Consider the following 16699-nt stretch of genomic DNA (forward strand, 5'->3'; position numbering starts at 1 on the left):
TTCCTCATCAGCAAAATAATCCTTAAGGTTAACTGTATCTCTTAAATTGTATATTTAGATTCTAATTAAGTGGCATCTGCTTTAGAGGACTCAGGAAAGTGGGAGAGGGCCGACAATAATATATATGGAAAAAGTCTCCACCGTATGGCTTCTGCTGGATCAGTCTCCTTTCCATTTTGGTCCACAGAGAGCTAACCGGTAGATATAATAAAGAACTCATGAAACCAATGTGGTGTCTCCCTCCCCCTCCAGCTAGAGGACTCACCAGATACTTCTCAGAACTTTTACAGTATATATTATCTACCTATGTGATCCAAAACACAGAACTCTTAAGACAACTAATTTATAATTGACCATGTCTGTTCATAAGTTGACCAATGAACCCTATATATTTTTTGCTTACCCTTGCTTCTCTTCTGTTTTGATGCCTGGAGTTTGGCTATTTTGTATAGGACACATTTGACAGTTAATGTCAAGATGTGTCCATACTTCTGGTTAAAAATGACTAAGAAAGAAACATATTTGAAGCTATATGGACAGCAGAAGAAAATCAAGTTTAGCAGTATATAATATATAGCTGTAGTTGCTTTTGTGTTATAAATTTTAAGAAGTAAATGTTTTAGACATTCCCTTTAATAAAAGCTAGTTGCTGCTTATGTCTGATAATTTGGAATGCCAACCCTTTCACAAAGGACTGAAATAAGGGAGGTCTTAGACAATTCTTATTCTCTTTATGTGAAGAACTATCAAATTCCAATCACATGGGTTACATTTAGAAGCTCATAGAGAAATTAAGATATTGTAAGCTATATTATCCTAACTTTTAAATAAACGTAAATATATTTGCTTGTAGTTTAAACTCTAAGGCTAACTGTAGGCATTGTACATTCCTCAACTTTCTGCAAGCACAAACACACATGATCATAAATGCTACCTGAAGGCCATTATAGTAACTCTTCTTTCTAAAATAGTTTTTCAGTTCTGAAAATTACTCATAGATTTTAATTTTTCTTTTTCCTCCTAAGAGTGCTCACCTCTCTCTCCTCCTTCCTCTCACTCCTCCCAGACGCCACCCACTTCAATGAAAACAAATGATTGGGGTACTCCTAATTTGCTTAGTATGGAGCACAATGAGCATTCTCACTGAAGTTTATCAGAACCATTGCTACTATGTATCGTAACATCAGCCAAAGCCAAAAATGATTACTTTTATTGCTTTCCAACAGTGAAAGTACCAGGCATGTTAATGACAGAAAATACAGAAATAAATGCTTCACTTCTTTGAACATAAAAAAAAAACTTGACATCAATGATACATATTTCACATAAAATGAAAAAAAAAATTAATATGCTCACAGGCATAAAACTTAATTTTATGTGTCAACTTGTCTGGAGAAAGGGATGCCCACAGAGCTGAAAAAACATTGTTTCTAGGTGTATCTGTGAGGATGTTTGTGGAAGAGATTAGCATTTGAATCAGTAGACCCAGTGAAGAAGACAGCCCTAACTGATGTGGGTGGAGCATTATTCAAACCAGTGAAAGCCCAATAGAACAAAAAGGTGGACAACGGTGAAATCACTTTCTTTCTTTCTCAGCTGTGGAATGCATCTTCCCCTGCTCTTGGACATCAGAGTTACTGGTTCTGGAAAATGAGGAATTATACCAGTGACCTCATTCCCATAATTGTGGGAGCCATTTCCTATAATAAATCTCCTCATATATCTATACATATATCTTATTGGTCTGTTTCTCTAGAGAACCTTGACTAATACAAGGCTACAGTATGTACAAAAACTCCTGTAACTGAAAATTAACATAAGCAATTTCTTCAGGTGTGGAATCTTTCAGACTATCATTTAAATTAGCAATTGTGTATATAATTAACTGAAAAGACTCCATTTTTTTTCCTTCAATTGACTAAAAGTAACTTTAGAATTTAGTGTTATGATATTGTTTTGAAAATTATGGTTACTACTATGGGAACAAATTTGACAATAAACTTCATATATTAAAAAAAAGAAAATTATGGTTATTACAAAGGGAAGTCTACTTTTTTTGCAAAGTCTTCCTTAACTATGCAATTGTGAGGACTACTAGGGCCTGAAAAAGTATATTTTATATATAAGGTTGAACACTTTAGAAGGGAAACAGGTTTTATCAAGAAAACAGTATGAAACATTGTGTTTCTAATACCTGTTTGTTTGTTTTTTTTTTATTTTAGCTTTCGGTGTATTTTGAATGAATCAAACAGAATAATCAGGAATAATAATGTTCTTGGGCTGTTAAAAGAGAAATGTGATGAATACAGGCTTGAGAAAGTATTGCTTAAAGCAACATAGTCTTCAGATTTATTAAGCTAACCAAATCTATACTGAGATAGAGTTATTGAAAAATAACCTCAATTTTATAGATGCCTTTGTGAATATAAATATTTATACATATATCACACGGTTCACATATAGACGCTCACAGAGAAATTAAGATATTTTAAGCCTATATATATTTGTTGTGTATATGATTCTATTCCTTTGGTGATTTTCATCACAGGTTTTTTTTTTTGTGGTAAGTAGAGTATATATTAATGTTAATCAGAGATAAGAGCTAAGCTCCCAAAATTGTAAGTCAATTCTATTTTTGCCTATGAATTATTTGGAATTAATGTGATTCAATAAATGAAGTAAAGGACAGACAGACCCAGGAGAATGTTCTGAATTCTAGTTTAATCTGTGAGATATAACTCATAAAATTCTGTATTACATTAATTCAGTGTTTACTGCTCATCCCATATTCTCAAATATTGAAATTTAAATTTCTTAGAATGGTTCCATCATTACTCTTGTATAATTTTACCACTTAAAATATTGTTCATGCAGTGTAAGTTTCAAAGAACCTTTATTAATTTTTTTAAAAAAAAGTCTTATTGCTGAGGCACCTGGGTGGCTCAGTCGGTTAAGTATCCGACTTCAGCTCAGGTCATGATCTCGCACAGTTTGTGAGTTTAAATCCTGCGTCGGGCTCTGTGGTGACAGCTAAGGGCCTGGAGCTTGTTTTGGATTCTGTATCTCCCTCTCTCTCTGCCCCTCCCCTGCTCACACTCTGTCTGTCTGTCTCTCTTTCAAAAATAAACAAACATTAAAAAAAATTCTTTTTTAAGTCTTATTGTTGATCTCTTGAAAATAAAGGAGACACTTTATTGTTTTCATATGATTTAAAGGCTATTCAATTATATGTACCTTGTATTCTTCAAGAGGTCATAAAAGAATGTCCAAACTTTTCTGGACTTAATAAAACAAGACAAAAAAAAATGAGACCAGTACATTTTTATAGGTCTGAAACATTTTTGTATTTTTATGTTTAGAGCATTACAATGGAAAAAATATTATAGGAAGTCAATTTAAGATATTTGTTTTCAGCAATGGGCCCAATGAAGCATTCTGAAGATACATCCACTGTATAACCCTTAAGAATAGCAAATATGACTTAAAATATTTTTTAAGTTTTATTTACTTATTTTGAGACAGAGAGCATGAGCAGGGGAGGGGCAGAGAGAATCCCAAGCAGGCTCCAGGCTAAGAGTGCGGAGCCAGACATGGGGCTTGAGCTCACGAACCATGAAATCATGACCTGAGCCAAAATCAAGAGTCAGATGCTTACCCTACTGAGCTACCAGGTATTTGCCTCAGCAAATATGATTTTTAAAACTAAATATTTCAGGGGCACCTGGGTGGCCCATTCGGTTGTGTCCAACTTTGGCTCAGGTCATGATTTCACAGTTTGTGGGTTCGAGCCCTGCATTGGGCTCTGTGCTGAATGCTTGCTCAGAGCCTGTAACCTGCTTCAGATTCTGTGTCTCCTCTCTCCGCCCTTCCTCCACTCATGCTCTGTCTCTCAAAAACTATAAATGTAAAAAAAACTTTTTTTTCAGCTAAATATTTCATTCTGAGGTAATTACAGATTCACGTGACATTGTAACATCACAGAAATCCTATGTATCCTTTGCTAGTTACCACAATCGTCAGATATTACAAACCTACAGTATAATATCACAACCAGGATATTGACATCGATACAACCAGGAAAACCATGGAGAGATTCCAGTAACGCAGGTATAAGCAAGCCAAGGACTGCCTACAGTCCCTTTGTTTCTACTCTTAGGGAAAAAATGTATTCAGTCTTTTACTACTAAGTACAATGTTGTCTGTATGTTTTCTTTAAAACAATTTTTTTAATGTAGATTTATTTTTGAAAGAGAGAAAGAGAGATAGAGTATGAGCAGGGGAGGAGCAGAGAGAGGGAGACAGAGAATCTGAAGCAGGCTCCAGGCTCCGAATGGTCAGCACAGAGCCCTAAGCGAAGGTTGAACTCATGAGCTGCGAGATCATGACCTGAAGTCGGATACTTAAATGACTGAGCCAACCAGGAACTCCTTGGTTACAGGTTTTGTTGGGTTTTTAAAATTTTTTTTTACATTTATTTATTTTTGATAGAGAGCACAAGTGGGGTAGGGGCAGAGAGAGGAGACAGAATCTGAAGCAGGCTCCAGGCTCTGAGCTGCCAGCACAGAGCGCGATGTGGGGCTTGAACTCACAAACCGCAAGATTATGCCCTGAGCCGAAGTTGGACACTCAACTGACTGAGCCACCCAGGAGCACCGTTACATGTTTTTATATATCCTTTTTATCAAAATGTGGGTGTTCCATTCTATTTGTACTTTCCTGAGGGTTTTTATTAACAATGTCTGCTAAATTTTGTCAAATGTTTTTTCTCCATTGAGTAATATTTGTGAGTTATTTTTTTTTTAGCCTGTTAATATGATGAATTACACCAATTCAGTTTTCAATAGTGAACCCGCCTTACCTCTCTGAATAAACTGCACTTGGTTCTAGTCTTTATTTCCTATAATTTATTACTGGATTCTGTCTGCTAATAGTTTGTTAAGGATTTTTCTATCTATATTCATCAGGGATTTTGATCTGTAGTTATCTTCTTATTGTACTTTGACCCCTCTTTTTCTATTTTCTAGATAAATATAATCCATTTTATAATGGGCAAATTATGGTGGGTTGTGTTTTTCTCATTTTGAATTTTTGATCCCTTCCATTTAGTCTACACTGTCAAATTTATGTGTATAAAGTTGTGGTGTTTCCCTTGTTATTCTTTTGCTGGCTGTAAGGTCTATGGTGATATCCCCTGTTAAATTCCTAATGTTGATGCTTTTTGTCTTTTCTTTTTATGTTATCAACCTTGCTGGAAGCTTCCATTTTAATGGTCTGTTCAAAGAATCAGCTATTTGTTTCATTGATTTTTCTTTATTACTTTTGTTTGCAATTTCATTGATCTCTGTTCTTATTTTTATTCTTTCTTTCCCACTGCTGGCTTTAAACTTTTTTTTTCTTTTTCCTTGGTTTTTGAAGTGGGAGCTCAGATAATATTGATTTATGTCTTATCCTCTTTTCTAATGTAAGCATTTACTGTTATGAATTTCTAGCTCAGCACTGCTTTAGCTGTATCACACAGATTTTGATATACTTTCATTTTCATTCAGTTCAAAGTATTTTGATTTTTCCTGAGAATTCCTTTTCCACATATGGGTTAAGTGGGTCATTTATTTTCCAACTGTTTGAAGATTTTACTATTATCTTCCTGTGACAGAATTTTAATTTGATTCTAGTTGTGCTCAGAGAATACATTCTTGTATGATTTAAATGCTTTTAAATTTGTTGAGGTTTTATGACTCAGAATATGATCTATCTTGGTATGTATTCTGCAGACACCTGAAGATGTATTCTGTTCCTATAGGATGGAGTGTTCTATAGATGTCCATTGGATTCTGTTGGAAGATGGTGTTATTCAGTTCTCCTAAATGCTTAATGATTTTCTGCCCAGTTTTCTATTAAGTATTGGGATTAGGATATTGTCATCCCTGATTTTAATTTTGAATTTGTGTATGTTTTATAGTTCTATCAGTTTTTTGTCACATATTTTATAGTATATTGTTTAGTGAATACACATTTAGTGTTTGTCTTCTTGGTGGATTGACCTTTTTATCATTATATAATGTCCTTCTCTTATTTTTCTTTTTATTCCTAATTTATCTAATACTAATATAGCACTCCTGCTTTTCTTTGGATAATATTTTCATGATATATTAATTTCTATCTTTAAATTTTTTTTCAGTATTTATTTTTCAATATATGAAAATTATTGTCAAATTGGTTTCCATACAACACCCAGTGCTCATCCCAAAAGGTGCCCTCCTCTATACCCATCACCCACCCTCCCCTCCCTCCCTCCCCCCATCAACCCTCAGTTTGTTCTCAGTTTTTAAGAGTCTCTAATGCTTTGGCTCTCTAACCTCTTTTTTTTTTTCCTTCCCCTCCCCATGGGTTTCTATTAAGTTTCTCAGGATCCACATAAGAGTGAAACCATATGGTATCTATCTTTCTCTGTATGGCTTATTTCACTTAACATCACACTCTCCAGTTCTATCCACATTGCTACAAAGGGCCATATTTCATTCTTTCTCATTGCCACGTAGTACTCCATTGTGTATATAAACCACAATTTCTTTATCCATTCATCAGTTGATGGACATTTAGGCTCTTTCCATAATTTGGCTATTGTTGAGAGTGCTGCTATAAACATTGGGGTACAAGTGCCCCTATGCATCAGTACTCCTGTATCCCTTGGGTAAATTCCTAGCAGTGCTACTGCTGGGTCATAGGGTAGGTCTATTTTTAATTTTTTGAGGAACCTCCACACTGTTTTCCAGAGTGGCTGCACCAATTTGCATTCCCACCAACAGTGCAAGAGGGTTCCCGTTTCTCCACATCCTCTCCAGCATCTATAGTCTCCTGATTTGTTCATTTTGGCCACTCTGACTGGTGTGAGGTGATATCTGAGTGTGGTTTTGATTTATATTTCCCTGATGAGGAGCGACGTTGAGCATCTTTTCATGTGCCTGTTGGCCATCCAGATATCTTCTTTAGAGAAGTGTCTATTCATGTTTTCTGCCCATTTCTTCACTGGGTTATTTGTTTTTCGGGTGTGGAGTTTGGTGAGCTCTTTATCGATTTTGGATACTAGCCCTTTGTCTGATATGTCATTTGCAAATATCTTTTCCCATTCCGCTGGTTGCCTTTTAGTTTTGTTGGTTGTTTCCTTTGCTGTGCAGAAGCTTTTTATCTTCATAAAGCCCCAGCCGGTAATTTTTGCTTTTAATTCCCTTGCCTTTGGGAATGTGTCAAGTAAGAAATTGCTATGGCTGAGTTCAGAGAGGTCTTTTCCTGCTTTCTCCTCTAGGGTTTTGATGGTTTCCTGTCTCACATTCAGGTCCTTTATCCATTTTGAGTTTATTTTTGTGAATGGTGCGAGAAAGTGGTCTAGTTTCAATCTTCTGCATGTTGCTGTCCAGTTCTCCCAGCACCATTTGTTAAAGAGACTGTCTCTTTTTCCCATTGGATATTTTCTGCTTTGTCAAAGATGAGTTGGACATACTTTTGTGGGTCTAGTTGTTGGGTTTCTATTCTATTCCATTGGTGTATGTGTCTGTTTTTGTGCCAATACCATGCTGTCTTGAGGATTACAGCTTTGTAGTAGAGGCTGAAGTCTGGGATTGTGATGCCTCCTGCTTTGGTCTTCTTCTTCAAAATTACTTTGGCTATTCGGGGCCTTTTGTGGTTCCATATGAATTTTAGGATTGCTTGTTCTAGTTTCAAGAAGAATGCTGGTGCAATTTTGATGGGATTGCATTGAATGTGTAGATAGCTTTGGGTAGTATTGACATTTTGACAATATTTATTCTTCCAATCCATGAGCATGGAATGTTTTTCCATTTCTTTATATCTTCTTCAATTTCCTTCATAAGCTTTCTATAGTTTTCAGCATACAGATCCTTTACATCTTTGGTTAGATTTATTCCTAGGTATTTTATGCTTCTTGGTGCAATTGTGAATGGGATCAGTTTCTTTATTTGTCTTTCTGTTGCTTCATTATTAGTGTATAAGAATGCAACTGATTTCTATACATTGATTTTGTATCCTGCAACTTTGCTAAATTCATGTATCAGTTCTAGCCGACTTTTGGTGGAGTCTATCGGATTTTCCATGTATAATATCATGTCATCTGCAAAAAGTGAAAGCTTAACTTCATCTTTACCAATTTTTATGCCTTTGATTTCCTTTTGTTGTCTGATTGCTGACACTAGAACTTCCAACACTATGTTAAACAACAGTGGTGAGAGTGGACATCCCTGTCGTGTTCCTGATCTCAGGGAAAAAGCTCTCAGTTTTTCCCCATTGAGGATGATGTGAGCTGTGGGCTTTTCATAAATGGCTTTGATGATCTTTAAGTATGTTCCTTCTATCCCGACTTTCTGAAGGGTTTTTATTTAGAAAGGGTGCTGAATTTTGTCAAAGGCCTTTTCTGCATCGATTGACAGGATCATATGGTTCTTATCTTTTCTTTTATTAATGTGATGGATCACGTTGATTGATTTGCGAATGTTAAACCAGCCCTGCATCCCAGGAATGAATCCCACTTGATCATGGTGAATAATTCTTTTTATATGCTGTTGAATTCGATTTGCTAGTATCTTATTGAGAATTTTGGCATCCATATTCATCAGGGATATTGGCCTGTAGTTCTCTTTTTTTACTGGGTCTCTGTCTGGTTTAGGAATCAAAGTAATACTGGCTTCATAGAATAAGTCTGGAAGTTTTCCTTCCCTTTCAATTTCTTGGAATAGCTTGAGAAGGATAGGTATTATCTCTGCTTTAAACATCTGGTAGAACTCCCTTGGGAAGCCATCTGGTCCTGGACTCTTATTTGTTGGGAGATTTTTGATGACTGATTGAATTTCTTCGCTGGTTATGGGTCTGTTCAAGCTTTCTATTTCCTCCTGATTGAGTTTTGGAAGCGTGTGGGTGTTTAGGAATTTGCCCATTTCTTCCAGGTTGTCCAATTTGTTGGCATATAATTTTTCATAGTATTCCCTGATAATTGCTTGTATCTCTGAGGGATTGGTTGTAATAATTCCATTTTCATTCATGATTTTATCTATTTGGGTCATCTCCCTTTTCTTTTTGAGAAGCCTGGCTAGAGCTTTATCAATTTTGTTTATTTTTTCAAAAAACCAACTCTTGGTTTTATTGATCTCCTCTACAGTTTTTTTTAGATTCTATATTGTTTATTTCTGCTCTGATCTTTATTATTTCTCTTCTTCTGCTGGGTTTAGGCTGCCTTTGCTGTTCTGCTTCTATTTCCTTTAGGTGTGCTGTTAGATTTTGTTTTTGGGATTTCTCTTGTTTCTTGAGATAGGCCTGGATTGCAATGTATTTTCCTCTCAGGACTGCCTTCGCTGCATCCCAAAGCATTTGGATTGTTGTATTTTCATTTTCATTTGTTTCCATATATTTTTTAATTTCTTCTCTAATTGCCTGGTTGACCCACTCATTCTTTGGTAGAGTGTTCTTTAACCTCCATGCTTTCAGAGGTTTTCCAGACATTTTCCTGTAGTTCATTTCAAGCTTCATAGCATTGTGGTCTGAAAGTATGCATGGTATGATTTCAATTCTTGTATACTTATGAAGGGCTCTTTTGTGGTCTATCTTGGAGAATGTTCCATGTGCACTCGAGAAGAAAGTATATTCTGTTGCTTTGGGATGCAGAGTTCTAAATATATCTGTCAAGTCCATCTGATCCAATGTATCATTCAGGGCCCTTGTTTCTTTATTGACCGTGTGTCTAGATGATCTATCCATTTCTGTAAGTGGAGTGTTATAGTCCCCTGCAATTACCACATTCTTATCAATAAGGTTGCTTATGTTTGTGAGTAATTGTTTTATATATTTGGGGGCTCTGGTATTTGGCGCATAGACATTTATAATTGTTAGCTCTTCCTGATGGATAGACCCTGTGATTATTATATAATGCCCTTCTTCATCTCTTGTTACAGCCTTTAATTTAAAGTCTAGTTTGTCTGATATAAGTATGGCTACTCCAGCTTTCTTTTGACTTCCAGTGGCATGATAAATAGTTCTCCATCCCCTCACTCTCAATCTGAAGGTGTCCTCAGGTCTAAAATGGGTCTCTTGTAGACAGCAAATAGATGGGTCTTGTTTTTTTATCCATTCTGATACCCTATGTCTTTTGGTTGGCGCATTTAGTCCATTTACATTCAGTGTTATTGTAGAAAGATATGGGTTTAGAGGCATTGTGATGTCTGTATGTTTCATGCTTGTAGCGATGTCTCTGGTACTTTGTCTCACAGGATCCCCCTTAGGATCTCTTGTAGGGCTGGTTTAGTGGTGACAAATTCCTTCGGTTTTTGTTTGTTTGGGAAGACCTTTATCTCTCCTTCTATTCTAAATGACAGATTTGCTGGATAAAGGATTCTCGGCTGCATATATTTTCTGTTCATCACATTGACAATCTCCTGCCATTCCTTTCTGGCCTGCCAAGTTTCAGTAGAGAGATTGGTCACGAGTCTTATAGGTCTCCCTTTATATATAGAGCACGTTTATCTCTAGCTGCTTTCAGAATTTTCTCTTTATCCTTGTAATTTGCCAGTTTCACTATGATATGTCGTGCAAAGATCGATTCAAGTTACGTCTGAAGGGAGTTCTCTGTGCCTCTTGGATTTCAGTGCCTTTTTCCTTCCCCAGATCAGGGAAGTTCTCAGCTACTATTTCTTCAAGTACACCTTCAGCACCTTTCTCTCTCGCTTCCTCTTCTGGAATACCAATTATGCGTAAATTATTTCTCTTTAGTGCATCACTTAGTTCTCTAACTTTCCCCTTAGACTCCTGGAGTTTTTTATCTCTTTTTCTCAACTTCTTCTTTTTCCATAATTTTATCTTCTAGTTCACCTCTTCTCTCCTCTGCCTCTTCAATCCGAGCCGTGGTTTTCTCCATTTTATTTTGCAGCTCATTGATAGCATTTTTTAGCTCCTCCTGGCTGTTCCTTAGTCCCTTGATTTCTGTAGCAACAGATTCTCTGCTGTCCTTTATACTGTTTTCAAGCCCAGCGATTAATTTTATGACTATTATTCTAAATTCACTTTCTGTTATATTAAATCGTTTTTGATCAGTTCATTAGCTGTCGTTATTTCCTGGACATTTTTTTTGAGGGGAATTCTTACGTTTCGTCATTTTGGATAGTCCCTGGAGTGGTGTGGAACTGTGGGGCACTTCCTCTGTGCTGTCTTGAATAACTTGCGTTGGTGGGCGGGGCGCAGTCAGACCTGATGTCTGCCCCCAGCCCACCTCCATGGCCACAGTCAGACTGGTGTGTGCCTTCTCTTCCCCTCTCCCAGGGGCGGGATTCACTGTGGGGTTGCATGGCCCGTCTGGGCTACTTCGACACTGCCAGGCTTGTGGTGCTGGGGATCTGGCGTATTAGCTGGGGTGGATCGGCAAGGTGCACAGGGTTGGGAGGGGCAGGCTCAGCTCGCTTTTCCTTCAGATATCCACTTCGGGAGGGGCCCTGCAGCACCAGGAGGGAGTCAGACCCGCCGGAGTGATGGATCCGCAGAAGCACAGCATTGGGTGTTTGTGCGGTACAAGCAAGTTCCCTGGCAGGAACTGGTTCCCTTTGGGATTTTGGCTGGGGGATGGGCAAGGGAGATGGCGCTGGCGAGCGCCTTTGTTCCCCGCCAAGCTGAGCTCTGTCGTCAGGGGCTCAACAGCTCTCCCTCCCGTTGTCTTCCAGCCCTCCTGTTCTCCGAGAGGAGCTGTTAGCTTGTTACCTTCCAGATGTTAAGTCCCGCTTGCTGTCAGAACACACTCCGTCCGGCCCCTCTGCTTTTGCAAGCCAGACTCGGGGGCTCTGTTTGGCCAGCAGGCCGCCCCTCCACCCTGGCTCCCTCCCGCCAGTCCCTCCCGCCAGTCCGTGCAGCACGCACCGCCTCTCCACCCTTCCTACCCTCTTCCGTGGGCCTCTCGTCTGCGCTTGGCTCTGGAGACTCCGTTCTGCTAGTCTTCTGGTGGTTTTCTGGGTCAGTTAGGCAGGTGTAGGTGGAATCTAAGTGATCAGCAGGATGCGTGGTGAGCCCAGCGTCCTCCTATGCCGCCATCTTCCCCAGGTCTCTCTATCTTTTAATTTTAATCTGGGTATACTGTTAGAGTTGAGGTGCGTTTCTTGCAGAACATGTATAGTTGGGTCATATTTTTTAATCCACTCTACCAACTGGTATCTTTTTTCCCATTACACGTTATTTTTTTTCTACATACAGAATAATTTCAACCTTTATATTGCATTAGAGCAGAGATTTGTTAAAGAATTTTAACAATTTGTACCCACTGGTATTTCTAGATTGCTGGCTTCCTTCTCTCCAAGTCTGAGATATGAGAGGCAGAAAGTATCACCTTGCTGCTTCTTGGGTCTTAAGATTTCTAGCTTGTCTGTCCTTTCCCCTCCAACTTTCAGAGTTGTCTTATGGTTTGTTTACTACATATTAGGAAAAAATGACATTTCCTCTACTTTCCCGGAAGCAGAAGCCTATATGTTATTTAAAAATAAAACCTTTCAATTTTACAACTGGGATCACAAGAAAGGAAAATTCTCAAAAGATTCTCCAAATCCATAGCATGAACTCAATATGGTACTAGAGTCCTAAAGCTGGGTCTCCTGTGGGGCATTATTGATCCCAGGTCACAAAACTTTTGGTTTAATGGCCTTGTAGGAGGCCTAGAATTGCATATCTACAGTTCTTTAATTATCAGGACAAAAGGAGACATTTTCAGACAGAAATGAAAATTTAACTATTATAGACCATCATTAAAGAAATTTCCAAAGGACTTATTTCTCATAAAAAGGAACATGAATACAGAAATAGGGTCTTAGATGCCAGATGGAATGGCAATCAAAGAAAATATTACATGTGAGTAAAAGTAAATGTTGAATGTAAAAACATAATTACAATGATTAAATAGGGGAATGTAGTAGAATAATGGTCCCCCAAAGATTCAATGCCTTAGTCTTTGGAATTCGTGAATATAATTATCCTGATGGAAAAAAAGGACTTCATAGATATGATTCAGGTTTCAAACCTTGGGATGAGGAAATCATTCTGGATTATCCAGGCAGGCCCAATCTAGCCACAGGAGTCCTTAAAAGCAGAGACCCTTTCCCAAATGGGTCAGAAAGATGAGATGGAAGAAAGAGAAGAAATTCAAATGAAGGGAGGTACCTGAGTTGCCACTGATGACTCTGAAGGGAGTGGGGAAGAGCCAAGGGATATGAGTGGCCTCTAGAAGAACAGTTCCCAGATGGACAACCAGCAAGGAAATGGAGAATTTGGTATTCCAATGGCATGGAACTAAATTCTACCAACAACCCAAGATGAAGAAGGAAAAAGATCCTCCCCTAGAGCACCTAGAAAGAAATGTATCTCCCATAAGCCCTTGAACTTTGGCTTGTATCGACCCATGCAAGACTTGCGATCTACAGAACTTTAAGATAAGGTGTTAGGTTTGTGGTAATCTATTATGGTAGCAATACAAAACTAACAAAGAGAGTTATAAGGCACAAGACAGAACTAAAATACAAGGCTACATAACATGTAGGTTGGTGTAGCCTTTAAAAAGGTAAATACATTATATAGCCTGTATTCATTTGGGTCTGTACCTTGATATTTTAAAGTAATCTCTTTATATAAATAGGATAAGGATGTATAACTTCCAAACCTAGGGAAACAATGTAATAACAAGAAAAGTATTGCAATAAATTCAAAAGAAGCCAAGAAAGGAAAAACAAAACCAGTCACAGAAAAAGTGGAACAGAGTAAGATGGAGGAAATGAATGCAAAAGACTAAAATTTTAACCAGTAAAAGCCAAAGACTATCAGACTGAACAGAAAAGTTAAATCTGAAATGACATTTATATCCACTAGTTTGTCAAAAATTTCAAAGTCTGACAATATCAAGTGCTGGAGGAGATGTAAAGCAGCCAGAATAAACACTGCCGGAAGAAATCTAAGTTATTTAACCATTTTAGAAAATAACTTGGAAGTTTTAACTATGGCTGAAGATGAGCATACTACTAGTTATATACCCTGGAAAATATCATGCATTTATCTGAATAAATATTGATAAGAATTATCATTGAAACACTGTTTATAATTGCAAATATTTATTACTGCAGAAATAACTCAAGTGTCCACCAAGGGAATGAACAGTAAATTAGGCTTGCCCACACTACATAACACTATACAGAAGTGGAAACAAATGAACTAGAACACAATCATCAATATGATTTAACAAATATATCAAAAATTGAAGAAAGAAAATTCAAGAATATATACTAAATGACACCATCCATATAAAATTAAAAAAAAAAACAAGCAATATCATCATGTGTTGAGATAAATACATAAGTCTGGGAAATAGGAGAAAAACCACTATGGTCCATCTGGTACTTTCAGGCGGGTCTTTATTTTTTTTGGAGCTAGCCTAGCACTCAGAGCTATGCCATGGTGTTCTCTTGGACATAAAGAATTTCACACAGCATCAACTTATGTGGTCATTCCAGACTATGATGGAGTAAGACAAAGAATAAGACTACTTAATTTGTCTAAGTAAAAACAAGGTCACTATGATAACCATAAAAAATATCAAACATTCCCTTCTCTGAGCTAGTATGAGTGAGTTCTGCCTTTTTTTTTAAAGTCAGTTATAGCTTTAGCCTCCCTCCCGATTTTCCTCTTTCCAAATAACATTTATCAAGATAACCTGTCACAGAATTATCCTTGCTTCCTTATAGCATTTAATCCAGAGCAAAGTTCGCTTATTTAATTCTCTTAAAAATCACTTAACTATGGAGAACAAACAGAGGGTTAGTTACTTTAAGGGTTGTGGGAGGGGGGATGGGCTAAATGGGTAAGGGGCATTAAGGAATCTACCCTGAAATCATTGTTGCACTATATGCTAACTAATTTGGATGTAAATTGAAAAAAAGAAAAAAGAAAAAAAAATCACTTAAGTGACCTAAATCCTATAATAACTGCTTTCTGACACTCTTACTGAGATGCCCGTGGTATGGGTTCTTTATCACTCAGGGAGTAATAAATCCAACTTGTTCAAATACAGGTGTGTCCCTGGTAGTCTACGGCTAAAGAGTGTAGACAAGGCAATACATAAAGAAAAATAAAGAATATTAAACATAAAATTAGAATAGGAGTTCTAGTTGTGGATAGAATGGGATGTATTTATTTAATAACAAATGCTTACTGGTTTTTACAAGTGCTAAGCCATGAACTTAAAAAGTCTTAAAACGTACTTAACAAAGACTAACTTCTTTAATTCTTACAAAACTCTATGGGAGTATTTCAATTATCCCCATGTGGGGGAAGGAATAATTATCCCCTAAATGGGGAAACTAAGTATGGAGAGGAGAGGTTAAGGAACTTTCCCCAAAGTCACTAAGTTAGGAAATTGTAGATTTTGTATTTATATCCAGGAAGTTGGGCACCTTCGGTGTGTATCTCAAACTACTACTCCCTGTCATCTTGGAAGGATGCAGGATGGAGTTTCGATTATATATATATCTATATAGATACAGACACACACTTGCTAATATATTTGAAACTGACTGGAATGAATTAGAAATATAGTTAATGGAGATTATGAAATAGTGTGTGTCATTTTAACATAATAAAATAATAAAGCTACCAAAGTAATACAGCATCAACTCTGGTAGCCTAGTAGTGAAAATTATTCTGACTTTTGTGTGTCAGTTGGGAATAAAAACTAAATTTCTATCAAGAACATCCTGTCCAATTAAATTACTATTAAAATGAAATGCTCTGCATTTACACTGATAACAAGAACAGATACTTCTGCTGAATGTACCAAATTAATTTTTTAATCCTCACAGCAATATCATGACATAGGTACAATTGTAGTCTCAAAATTCTAAGATGAGGAAACTGAGGAACAGATTAAGTACTTTGCGTAAGATCACACAACTAGTTAATGGCATTTGACATTTGATTTCAGAGGCTGTGCTCTTATCCTCTCTGCTATACTATGACATGGCAATTACTAGAAGCCATGTTCTTCCCCCATTTCTTACCTCAACTTCCAGAAGTCTAATATGAAGGGTGCCTTGACTAGAAAATGCAGTGAGTTCTTAAACGGCCTATTTTGTTATTGTTGTGAGGGGTAACTGTAGGAATTGGGAATATTGGTAATACTCATCTGGAAAATGAATCCTCAGTATTTTAATAAGAAACAGTTTAGATTGTCATCCATTTCTAACAGTGAATTTTTTTAAACTAAATAATTTTTGTTCTAATGCCAAAATATATGCCACATGTGTGTTTTTAACTGTTTTTCACCATGGAAATACATAATTGGATTCTCAAAATATTTTAAATCAGAGATCTCATACTTAGTCTACTTAAGACCTATTTGTAAAATAATATGCCTTTTATGAAGTCATTCAAAAGATATATTAGAGTTCAAAGGTTGAAAAAACACGCAATAGTTTAATAATTCATTCATTCATGTAGGAAAACAGCGGAGCATTTTAGGCATTCAAAATCTCCTGATGTTGCATTTATTGCCCATTGTCTTCCCTGAAAACCCACCTTTTTCTTGAAATAGCATTGCTTCTTTGAACAACCTTATTTGAGTGCTAGTTCACAATTACAAAGAAATTCTCTTGGATTTAAGTCTTAATTTCTGTATAGGAACTGA

The 16699-nt window shown here is 36.9% G+C and overlaps 1 protein-coding gene across 1 annotated transcript in view; it reads right to left on the bottom strand.

The window, feature by feature from the left end:
* Window positions 1–16699, bottom strand: part of THSD7A (thrombospondin type 1 domain containing 7A) — a 434259-nt gene that overhangs the window by 170510 nt on the left and 247050 nt on the right. The gene's annotated exons all lie outside the window — the stretch shown is intronic.

Source organism: Lynx rufus, unplaced genomic scaffold (assembly GCF_022079265.1).
Source record: "Lynx rufus isolate CCGP_SWC_20201006 ecotype Redwood Valley unplaced genomic scaffold, mLynRuf1.p SCAF_4, whole genome shotgun sequence".
Lineage (NCBI taxonomy): Eukaryota > Metazoa > Chordata > Mammalia > Carnivora > Felidae > Lynx > Lynx rufus.